This window comes from Papaver somniferum, chromosome 2 (assembly GCF_003573695.1).
Source record: "Papaver somniferum cultivar HN1 chromosome 2, ASM357369v1, whole genome shotgun sequence".
Taxonomy (NCBI): domain Eukaryota; kingdom Viridiplantae; phylum Streptophyta; class Magnoliopsida; order Ranunculales; family Papaveraceae; genus Papaver; species Papaver somniferum.
The window spans coordinates 49,982,627-49,992,264 of NC_039359.1; the positions used below are offsets into that span (position 1 = coordinate 49,982,627).

Here is a 9,638-nt window from a genome sequence, read left to right on the forward strand (position 1 = left end):
GTCACAGGGGCTTTACTCCATACATTTAGTTAAACTTTTCCCCCTATGCTAGTTTAGTGTACAGCAGGCACCAGGCACATAGTATAATTTCAAATAGAACATTGGTAAACATTAGTCTGCAGTTTCTGTACCTCCTTGAGAAGTTTTCAGGTCTACCTACCTTGTCAAAATTACTGTCTCAACTTTTTTTTTTGCAATTTGTACAATTAATCAATTCCACATTGTGTTTCATGCTTCCCTTGCTTCAGCCTCTTGTTGTTGATGGTCTTTGGATAAGCTGCAGTGTATACAATGCAAAAAATTAGAATCTCTCTTAACTATGAATACTTAGCCTTAACCACTCATGTTTCAACTGTTGTTATGCAGATTTATTTGGTGATCTTAGTATGTATTCCATCCTCGTAGATGATGATTGAAGAAGAAGGTCATATGAAGAGCTTTTGGTGATGATACTGCTATATGAAGAACAAGGTTACGTGAAGAACATGAAATTATGCTGGGATTCATCGTCGATTTTGAAAAGAATGGAACTCTTGTTTCTTGAGACTACAAATGGATTTGTGCCTGGCAGGATGTTTTTGTCTGTTCATTTTTCCCTAGTTAGATTGGCAGTACCATTGGGTACATATTTAGATAGGTTGTTGCAAGATTATTCTTTTTCTATTTTGCTTTTTGGGAAGCACTTTTTGTATACACAGTCAAGGTAGTAACTATGAACCACAAAGTCCAGAACATAATAGACAGTAGGAACCAGAACATAGAAGGGAAAAAAAAAACGATTATACCCGCTATCCTATCCTACCCGACCCACCAAATAATGGGTCGGATAGGGTCTTACCCGTTTAATGGCGGATAGGGTGACGGGTAAAAAAAATTTTACCCGCCATTTAACAGATAGGGTGGCGAAATAGGCCATATCCTACCCACCCTACCCGTTGTGCAGCCCTAATTCCAGTTCACAATACTGGAGCACGGGAGATGGCTACTGTAGCAAGAGTTTTCCCTAGAAGACTTCAGGTATGCAATGTTTAATAAAATAAGACTTAGAAATGCTTATTTTGTTCTAATAGGTTATGTTTTGCTAGCGTTTGAGTAACTTGATTGATGGAATCATTTTAATTCTTAATCTTCTCATTACCACAACGACATTTTTCGATCCTTAATTTTTTGGTGACTCACCATCTGCCATGTAACCAAAATTTGTCTTTCCCATTTTTGTTACCAAAGGCATTATGTGTAGAATTTGTGCACTTCATTGCCATCATGGCTGACAGAAGCTCAGTGAGACAATTATGATAGCACTTTTGCTTTTGATAAGACCATTATATATCATGGATCTACAACGCATGGAATTGGAAATGAAGAAGTTGGACTGGATATGATTGTATTCAGTTTGTTTTGTTGTTATTAGTACCCGAGATTAGATGATTCGATTTCATCAAACATATCGAATGGCACTGCAAAATCGTATAGGATTTATGCGCATTCAACTGTTATGAGTGGACATTCAACCGTTATGGGTGGACTTTTGAAGGTGACGAGAGGTCCGGCTTACATAATAATATTGGCAAGCTTTACTTAAGAATCGATGATTCATTGTGGTTTAATGTTAGCATGTTGCCCATTCACCTATTGATAGTAATTCTGTGTATCTTTTTAGCTGTATAATCAAATGATCTATGGGCTCAACCTATGAAACTGATCTCTTACCTTTAGAATTAATTACTTTTTATTTTTATTAATTTGCCTATAGACAGATATTAATACAAAAATCATATGCCATTTATGTTATAGTTTTTTTTTTTTTTTTTGACATGATTTATTCTAAAGATGTTGAAGGGATGAAATTATTTATACAAAAATCCAGCAACATTAGGAAGGAATTTTGGGGCGAAATCATATGCCAGTATAATGACTTGGCAGCTAATATTGCACCGGAAAACCTTAACCTGGATACAGTGTGCCCAGGTTATTACCTTGATTCCCTAAGTACAAGATATCTGCGCTCTAGAATCGTCCAAGCAAATCTTGACTCATTATCTGGGATGAAGTGGAAATACATAGAAGTTTTATAAAAGCTGTGGACAGAACCTTAAGAGATGTAATGAAGAACACAAACTTTGTTTGGAGAAATTACCATCATACCAGGTGATGACTTCAGAAAGGAAGCCGGGAGAAAATTATAGGAGCATCGATAAGAAGATATGTATTGTTGAATACCCTCATGGTCCTAAAACTGACACAAAAGGATAGGATATGAGGACCTCGAGAATGTTTGAATTCTTGCTACAGGTATGCCGTTTTACACTAAAGTTTCTAGCTTAATTCCAAATATTAGATTGGTTTTGCAATGTTCATTGGTCGATGTCTGTATTGATGATGAGTGTTCTTCAGGTAGTTTGTTGTTGCTCGATTATGTAATTTAGACTCACACTATTTTCTACTTAGCATAAACTTATGTTTGTAGTTGCTGGACTGTTTGGTTCATGCTCACACTTTTACGTATTTTTTCATAATTAGCATTGCCAAATAAAAATAGAACTTTTTTTAGCCTAAACTTACGTTGTCCAATGAGTACCGAGTAAAAACTAGAATCAATATTACTATGAATAAAAGTATATGAATCATGGTTTTAGAGAAATATCCAAGTGGAATAACAACACAATTAGGAAAATGCACGCCATGAATTTAATGACCGCCCTTACATATTTTTTGTGTCTAAATTGATGGTGGAGTTGTGCAGAGACCATAGCAGGGTCAATTGAATGACTGCCCTTACCTATCAGAATTAGAAATATCCAGTAATGATACTAAGCAATATCGCAACAAGTGATGAACTTTGCATTAAAACCAAATTGAAGGTGGAGTTGTGCAGAGACCATAGCAGGGTCAATTGGTTTTTGTCCAACGAAATTTAGCGATGCCTTCATTATCTGATGTCATTATTAGAAGATCACCGAGGCAGTTTAAACGAGTTGCAGGACTAATCAGTGAAATTCGTAGCTTTGGGAACTCCGGTGGTCAGTCATGGACAACTATATGTGGCACCGTCAAGATGCACAATAACAAGAAGCATCAAAATACTAATGCCAGAGACGGCTAATGTGGTTTATCCGGAAATAATTTTGTGGTATGCATATAGACTCTCAGTAGATGTCTACGTATTAAGAGCCATTATAAGTTTAGGTAATTTTACATTTGAATTCATACCGTGAATTCTAAGAAAGACGAAATAAAATTTTCATTTGTTTGCGAGATCTTATTCGACAGAGTAAAGATTGGTAGCCATGGTCTATCTATCATTCTTCACTTTTCACTTCGATGTACAAATTTCTTTTGGAATTGGATAAACCGGTAGGTTTTATGTCTAATGGCATCAAATGGATTGCGCTTAAATTAAAAAATGTCTTATCTTCTCCAATTGTTAGTTGACTCTTTTTTCATTTTTGAAATAAAATAGCAGCCTACTGTGTTTTTTATGCAGAAAGGGGGTGCATTGGTATCAGTGGTACTGCCCAAGATTATATTTTTAACTCATAAGGCCAAACACAAGGCCACCTAAATAGCAACCCCTACTGTGTCTCAAATTCGCTTAAACTATTTGGTGATGAATTTTTTCAAAAACTCTATTTGAACCGTCAAAAAAAGCAACGACAAAACTGCTTCTCACAAATTTTCAGTGGATCCCACCATAAGTGTTTAATTTTCTGCCCACCACCATGTGACGGGACGGTTTTGACATTGTCTAAAAACTCGGTTCATATAGAACCATTGTGAATTTTTATGGTCAAGATTTTAATCCATGATTTAAAAGGAAAGACTGGCGGTCTTAGAGTTTTACTAAAAACCCTTAGGGGCGATGAATTTTTAAATGCGTTTCGTACATGGATAAAAATGTTATTACAATGATAACGAAAGCGGAAAACATTGACACCATTCAGTCATTCGCCGTGGTTCCCTGACAGTCTAATTGCAGAGGCTATCATTTTTCCCACCTAATAATGATGACACTATCCATCATTTTGCGTGTGATGTTGGATGACCATATTTAAGGCAGGGAGTTACATATCCAATTCACATTAATATAACATTGCTTAACGACTCATGGGTGATACGACATCCCAATCATAGTTACAACTTACAAGTAAAGTATGGAAACCGACATTACCAACCATTATTTACAGGAACCCAAAACCCGGGCCGTTACGGCACAGGTCATATACTAGTTTTACAACTAAATGTAACGTAAAGGTAAAAGAAAAGAGAGAGTAAGAAGAAGAGGGTATTGGTGATAATAATCAGAGAAACACAAATGGAACAAGAAGAAAGAGAAGGTGGACAGAGTTTTTCATTAGTTTCAGAAATGGATACACGCCCTGGAAGCTTCAAAGAACAACATTTTGCTATATGTCGATTAACATCCAGATAGATTAGATCAAACCCAGTATACACGCTCCACGAGTTAAATAACATTTTTCTAAAGACCTACAAGACCGCCATGCTTCATCACACCTATATACTGACAATGGGTGACAACTTTCCGTCATTCCTTTTCCGGAAGCGATTCCAGACACCTTGCCAGAAAAAAATCCCAAACTCTTGAATATTTTGATGTATGTCACGGATAAAAAAAAATGTTCTCCTTTAAAGCTTCCAAGTATGTATCAATTAACATTTTGCTATATTTCACAGATTCAATTTAATCATAACCATTGATCAATAATGACAGAGACAACATATAAACAAAACGCGGAGCTTTTTGAACTTATTTCGACATAAACATAAAATAAAGTAATAAGCAAAATTTTACGGACTATCCAACTTCCCAGTTTAAAACGGTGTGAAATAGCTCGCGCCGTTACGGCACGGGTCATTCCTATATATAATAGATGCTCATCGTTTTTTAGTTCCTCCAGGGTACCTGAACAGTTTGGCAATTAGAGAGTGATTGGTATTATGGTATAACTCCTCTCCTCAAGAAATCTCGTATGCCCATTGTATATAGCTAGAGTAGTATCTTCTATTTATACATCTTCTCTTTGGATAAATTAAATAAAATAAAATAAAATAAGATAATTGTGAGTCCAAATTGGACCAATATGCCATACTCATAAGCCATCTATTTCATTTTTTGGGAAGATGAAAGTAATGTTGGTTTTGGTGAATACGTACCCCTCCAAATGGTTATAGACGTCGTCTAGGGGCAGTGCAGTTGATATTGTACCCATATACAGATTCCCAAATTAAGGAAGAGGTGGGTGGTTTTGCTGTATGTGATGGGCCTAATGTCATGGCCACTACTGCTTGTAGCATTACCGAAGAGGATTCCAAGAATTAATCCTCTTCAGAAACTGCTAAAACGGTTGTGTATTCCAGTGGGATATTATATTCCACTTGCACAAGTGCGAGCTTAAGTAGCCACCGCGTGCCAGCAGCCGCAGTAATGGGGGGTGGGGGGCGAGTGTTCTCCAGAATGACGGGGCGTAAAGGGCACGTAGGCTGTTAATCGGGTTGGAGTTTTGTTTTTGAAGAAAAAAGGTTATATAATAAAAAGATAAAGTAGAAAATACCATACGGTCCTATTAATAATATATTAGAAAGAGTCTAGTTCAGTGGACTCAGTCATGGGTCTGTTAGGTCTTATTTGGGAAAATATATTATAGTTTGGTCCTAGAAATTATGGTTTGGTCCTAAGGTGATGTCATGGATGATGTAATTTTCATTGTGTGGTGGCAGAAATACTCTTATATTATTGTTTGGTCCTAGAAAATAATGGTTTGGTCCTAGGAGCAACTGCAGTGGTGCGATCAAAACCAAAGATCAAAGATCAAAAAAAAGACCAAAATTTGGGTTTAGTCCGTGGTGTGACGCAACGGTACATGATCAAAATTTCGTCAGGCGGACTTTAAAAGTCCGCCCCATTAAAATTCCATCAGGCGGACTTTAAAAGTCCGCCCCATCCTTTATAAATTTTAACAGGCGGACTTTAAAAGTCCGCCTCACTAAAATTCCATCAGGCGGACTTTAAAAGTCCGCCCCTCTCTTTGCAAATTTTAACAGGCGGACTTTAAAAGTCCGCCTCATTCCTTTTTTTTTTATTTAATTAAAATTTCGTCGGGCGTAATTTAAATCTCCGCCCGTTAACAAGCGTACTTTAAATTTACGCCCAGCAACAAGCGTACTTTAAATTTACGCCCGACTATAATAGAATTTGGGATTTGGTCGCGACCATATTTGGTCTGAAATTTGATCTTTGGTCCAAATTTGATCTTTACTCCGTCCCACTGTGTTACGATCTCATCCCATAAATTTGGTTATACTCGCCCACTGTGGATGCTCTAGGGTGACCACATATATACCAAAATTACTAGAAAATATCTGATTCTCATATTTACTTTCTCTCTCATCTTCTTCTCTTTTTCAGATTTACTTTTCTCTCTCTCTTTTCTTTTTTTTTCTTGATGATTTGATCAGATTTGATGTTGAAGACGATGACGAACCCGATCTACTTGATGAAGACGACGACGATCTCATGTTGCTGCTGCTTCTTGTGTTGAAGATGAAGATGAACTCTGTTTTTAGGGTTTTTTCTGTTGCTGTCTTGATAAAGAAGAAGATGAAGACGATGATGTTGTTTGTTTCTGTTGAAGACGACGATGAAGATGATGTTGAAGACGACGATGAATATGATGTTGTTGAAATCGATGAAGAAGATGAAGATTTGGGTGTTTTTCGTCGTTTTTTGTTGCTGTTGTTGTTGAAGATGAATGACGACGATGAATTTTTGATGAAGTTCTTTGTTGTTGTTGAAGATGAAGATGATGTTGTTGATGTTTTTATATGGAGTTCAATCCAGAAATGAAGTCTGGTTTGTATAGGTTTTTATATGGACTTCATTTCTGGAATGAAATTTGTTTATTTTGAGTTTTTATATGGACTTCATTTCTAGAATGAACTCTGGTTTGTATAGGTTTTTATATGGACTTCATTTCTGGAATGAAGTCTGTTTTTTAGGTTTTTATATGGATTTCATTTCTGGAATGAATTCTGGTTTGTATAGGTTTTTATGTGGACTTCATGAAGTCTGTTTTTTTAGGTTTTACATGGACTTCATTTCTGGAATGAACTCTGGTTTGTATAGGTTGTTATATGGACTTCATTTCTGGAGTGAAGTCTGTTTTTTTAGGTTTTTTATATGGACTTCATTTCTGGAATGAACTCTGGTTTGTATAAGTTTTATATGGACTTCATTTTTGAAATGAACTTCTACAAGAAAATAAGTAAAAATTAACACGGAAGGGTACTTTTGTCAGTTTAATATTTTTAAATAATTATGGACCAAACAGTAAAGGCGTTTTCCTAAAGGACCAAACAGACATGGGCCCATCTAAACAATGGCCAAAACGATATTTTTCCCATTTCAATAATACTACTTTTACTACTTTCTCCCTTACAAGAACTATTGACCTTATTGTGGCTGAACTTGAATAGGACCTGTCACCATGCTTTTGCCATTATATGTCATTGTTGATATTGACTTGATTGTGTTTGAGATGGACAACAGCCTCCATGTTAACAACTTGACTGTCATTTTTGTATGAGTCCAGTTGGCCTGATTTTGCTGCTTTGCCATTGTTGGCACAAGCTTGAGTTCACTGATTAGCCAAGGACAGCCTAAAAAAGAAATAGAAGTTAGGAGTAGTATCTAATGGTCAACAGTTGCAATTGCCGCAGATACACCAGAAAATACACAGATAAGTCGCACAGCTCTTAAATAGAAACCAGAATCTAAAAGTCGACAGTTGCACTAGAAGAGGAAATGAGCTGTGAGAAAACTATAACTACTTGGTCTATTCAGGTTAAGGAGTTAACCTGGTCCTTCATGCTAAGTTATATACACTAGGATAACACAGACACAATAAATAGCCACATATCAATAGAAAAAAATCATCAAGAAGAATTACTAGATTCGGATGTTATAAGGTCATCACAGGGAAAAAATAACTCATGCTTTTGAATATTCATATACTATCTAGGTTCAAATCCTTGAAAAACCTCTCAAGTCTGATGATATAAATACATGTGGTCACTAAGTCTGTATCCGAACCCCATACACATCTAATTTAATCAGTATCCAGCTAACTGTTCAGACAAGTAAGCATGCATCTACAGTACATAGCCATTATTATGCAACTGTTGTGACTATGGAGATGCTATAGGAATAAATGCTTTTCATATAATGGTTTCTCTTTCTTCAATGTTGCTTGTTCTCTATCTCTTAAAAAGAATTGACATGTTTTAGAAAGAATCCCTTTTGTTTTTTTGGATTGACCTGTCCAGAGCATACAACCTAATATCAAAGATTATAATGCCTCTACCTGATATCATGTTACGCTTGGCTTTTCTCTTGCAACTTGTTTTCATGGAGAAAGTGTATGTTCATTGGCCTATCTGATTGACTTCTTTCTTCATGTATCAGCAATTGGGCCTGTCAAATGAAAATGTACACGATTAAGCATGTCTGATAATTTGATTCGATAGAATGTTGTTCTCTAACTCCTGTATCTTTTTGACGCACAGGTCAATGCTCAACAAAAAAGCATCACAAGAAGAGTGAAACACACACCTTCGATCTGAAGAGAAGTCTTCGTTTGGTTTCTGAATTTGAATTAACCAATACATAATCTTCATTTAACTCTCACATGTAAATAGGATCAAGAAACATGATACTACCAAAACTTGAGTCATAGGTTCCCGATTCATTCAACAAGGTTGAGGTGGTTTGTTGATGATGGAGAGAAATAGAGGAGGTTCCAGGACCTTTTAGATCCGACTCTTGAGATGTTAATAGCATCAACTACCCCATCTATGCATCACATCTTGATATGTACGCAGCATCAACCCGCCCATATGTCTATCCAATCTCGAATGATATTCATGTTACGTATGTTTTGGTACGATCATGAAGTTCATCATGGTGGTATTTTCCTGAAGCAGATGGATGAAAGGTAGTTTTTTCTGAGAAAGAGAGAGGAGAGATAAACAGGAAAGATAGGAAATTAGGGAGGAAGATACACGAAGTAAATGTTCAGAGACTGATGGGAGAAATTCATGGCGCAACACCAAAATAAATCGTCATGCTCGAGGAGTAGTTATCGTAATTTAATGGGTGCTATCTTGTTGAGATTGGTGTTTCTCTATCTCTATGATTCTAATAGCCATTAGATGTCACCGACACGAAGACGTATCGGACAGCCGTGGACTCTCAAATTATTTCCCAAATTAGACCCGTTACAGTTCAGAAATCTAAACGCGTTCAGAGATTTTACACCCTAATTAGGAAAGTGATTAGGAAAGAATTATGACGTCTCCACCCTAATGGGACATTGCCACGTGGCTAGAAAATAATTTAAATTCCACTTGATTCTATTTTACCGGAATAAAATCGGAAGAAATAAATATTTGATTCCCCGATATTTTCTTTAATTATTTTATTACCATTTATACTTCACCTCAACTTTTAAAAGGATGGAACTTTATAGCCATTGGTCCTTAGCAAGAACATGATGAAGTCCCATCAACAATAATTTAAGTTGGCATATTTGGCATAGGAAAAATAAATAAATTGGTATCTTACT

At 36.2% G+C, this 9,638-nt stretch overlaps 1 long non-coding RNA gene across 1 annotated transcript; it reads right to left on the bottom strand.

Annotated features, from left to right (window-relative positions):
• Window positions 1-7,304: 7,304 nt before the first annotated feature.
• LOC113347601 lies at window positions 7,305-9,173 on the bottom strand. Its single transcript, XR_003359126.1, has 3 exons — window positions 8,627-9,173; window positions 8,379-8,488; window positions 7,305-7,674 (listed from the first exon to the last, which is right to left on the bottom strand). It is a non-coding gene; the product is annotated as an uncharacterized LOC113347601 (long non-coding RNA).
• Window positions 9,174-9,638: the final 465 nt, after the last annotated feature.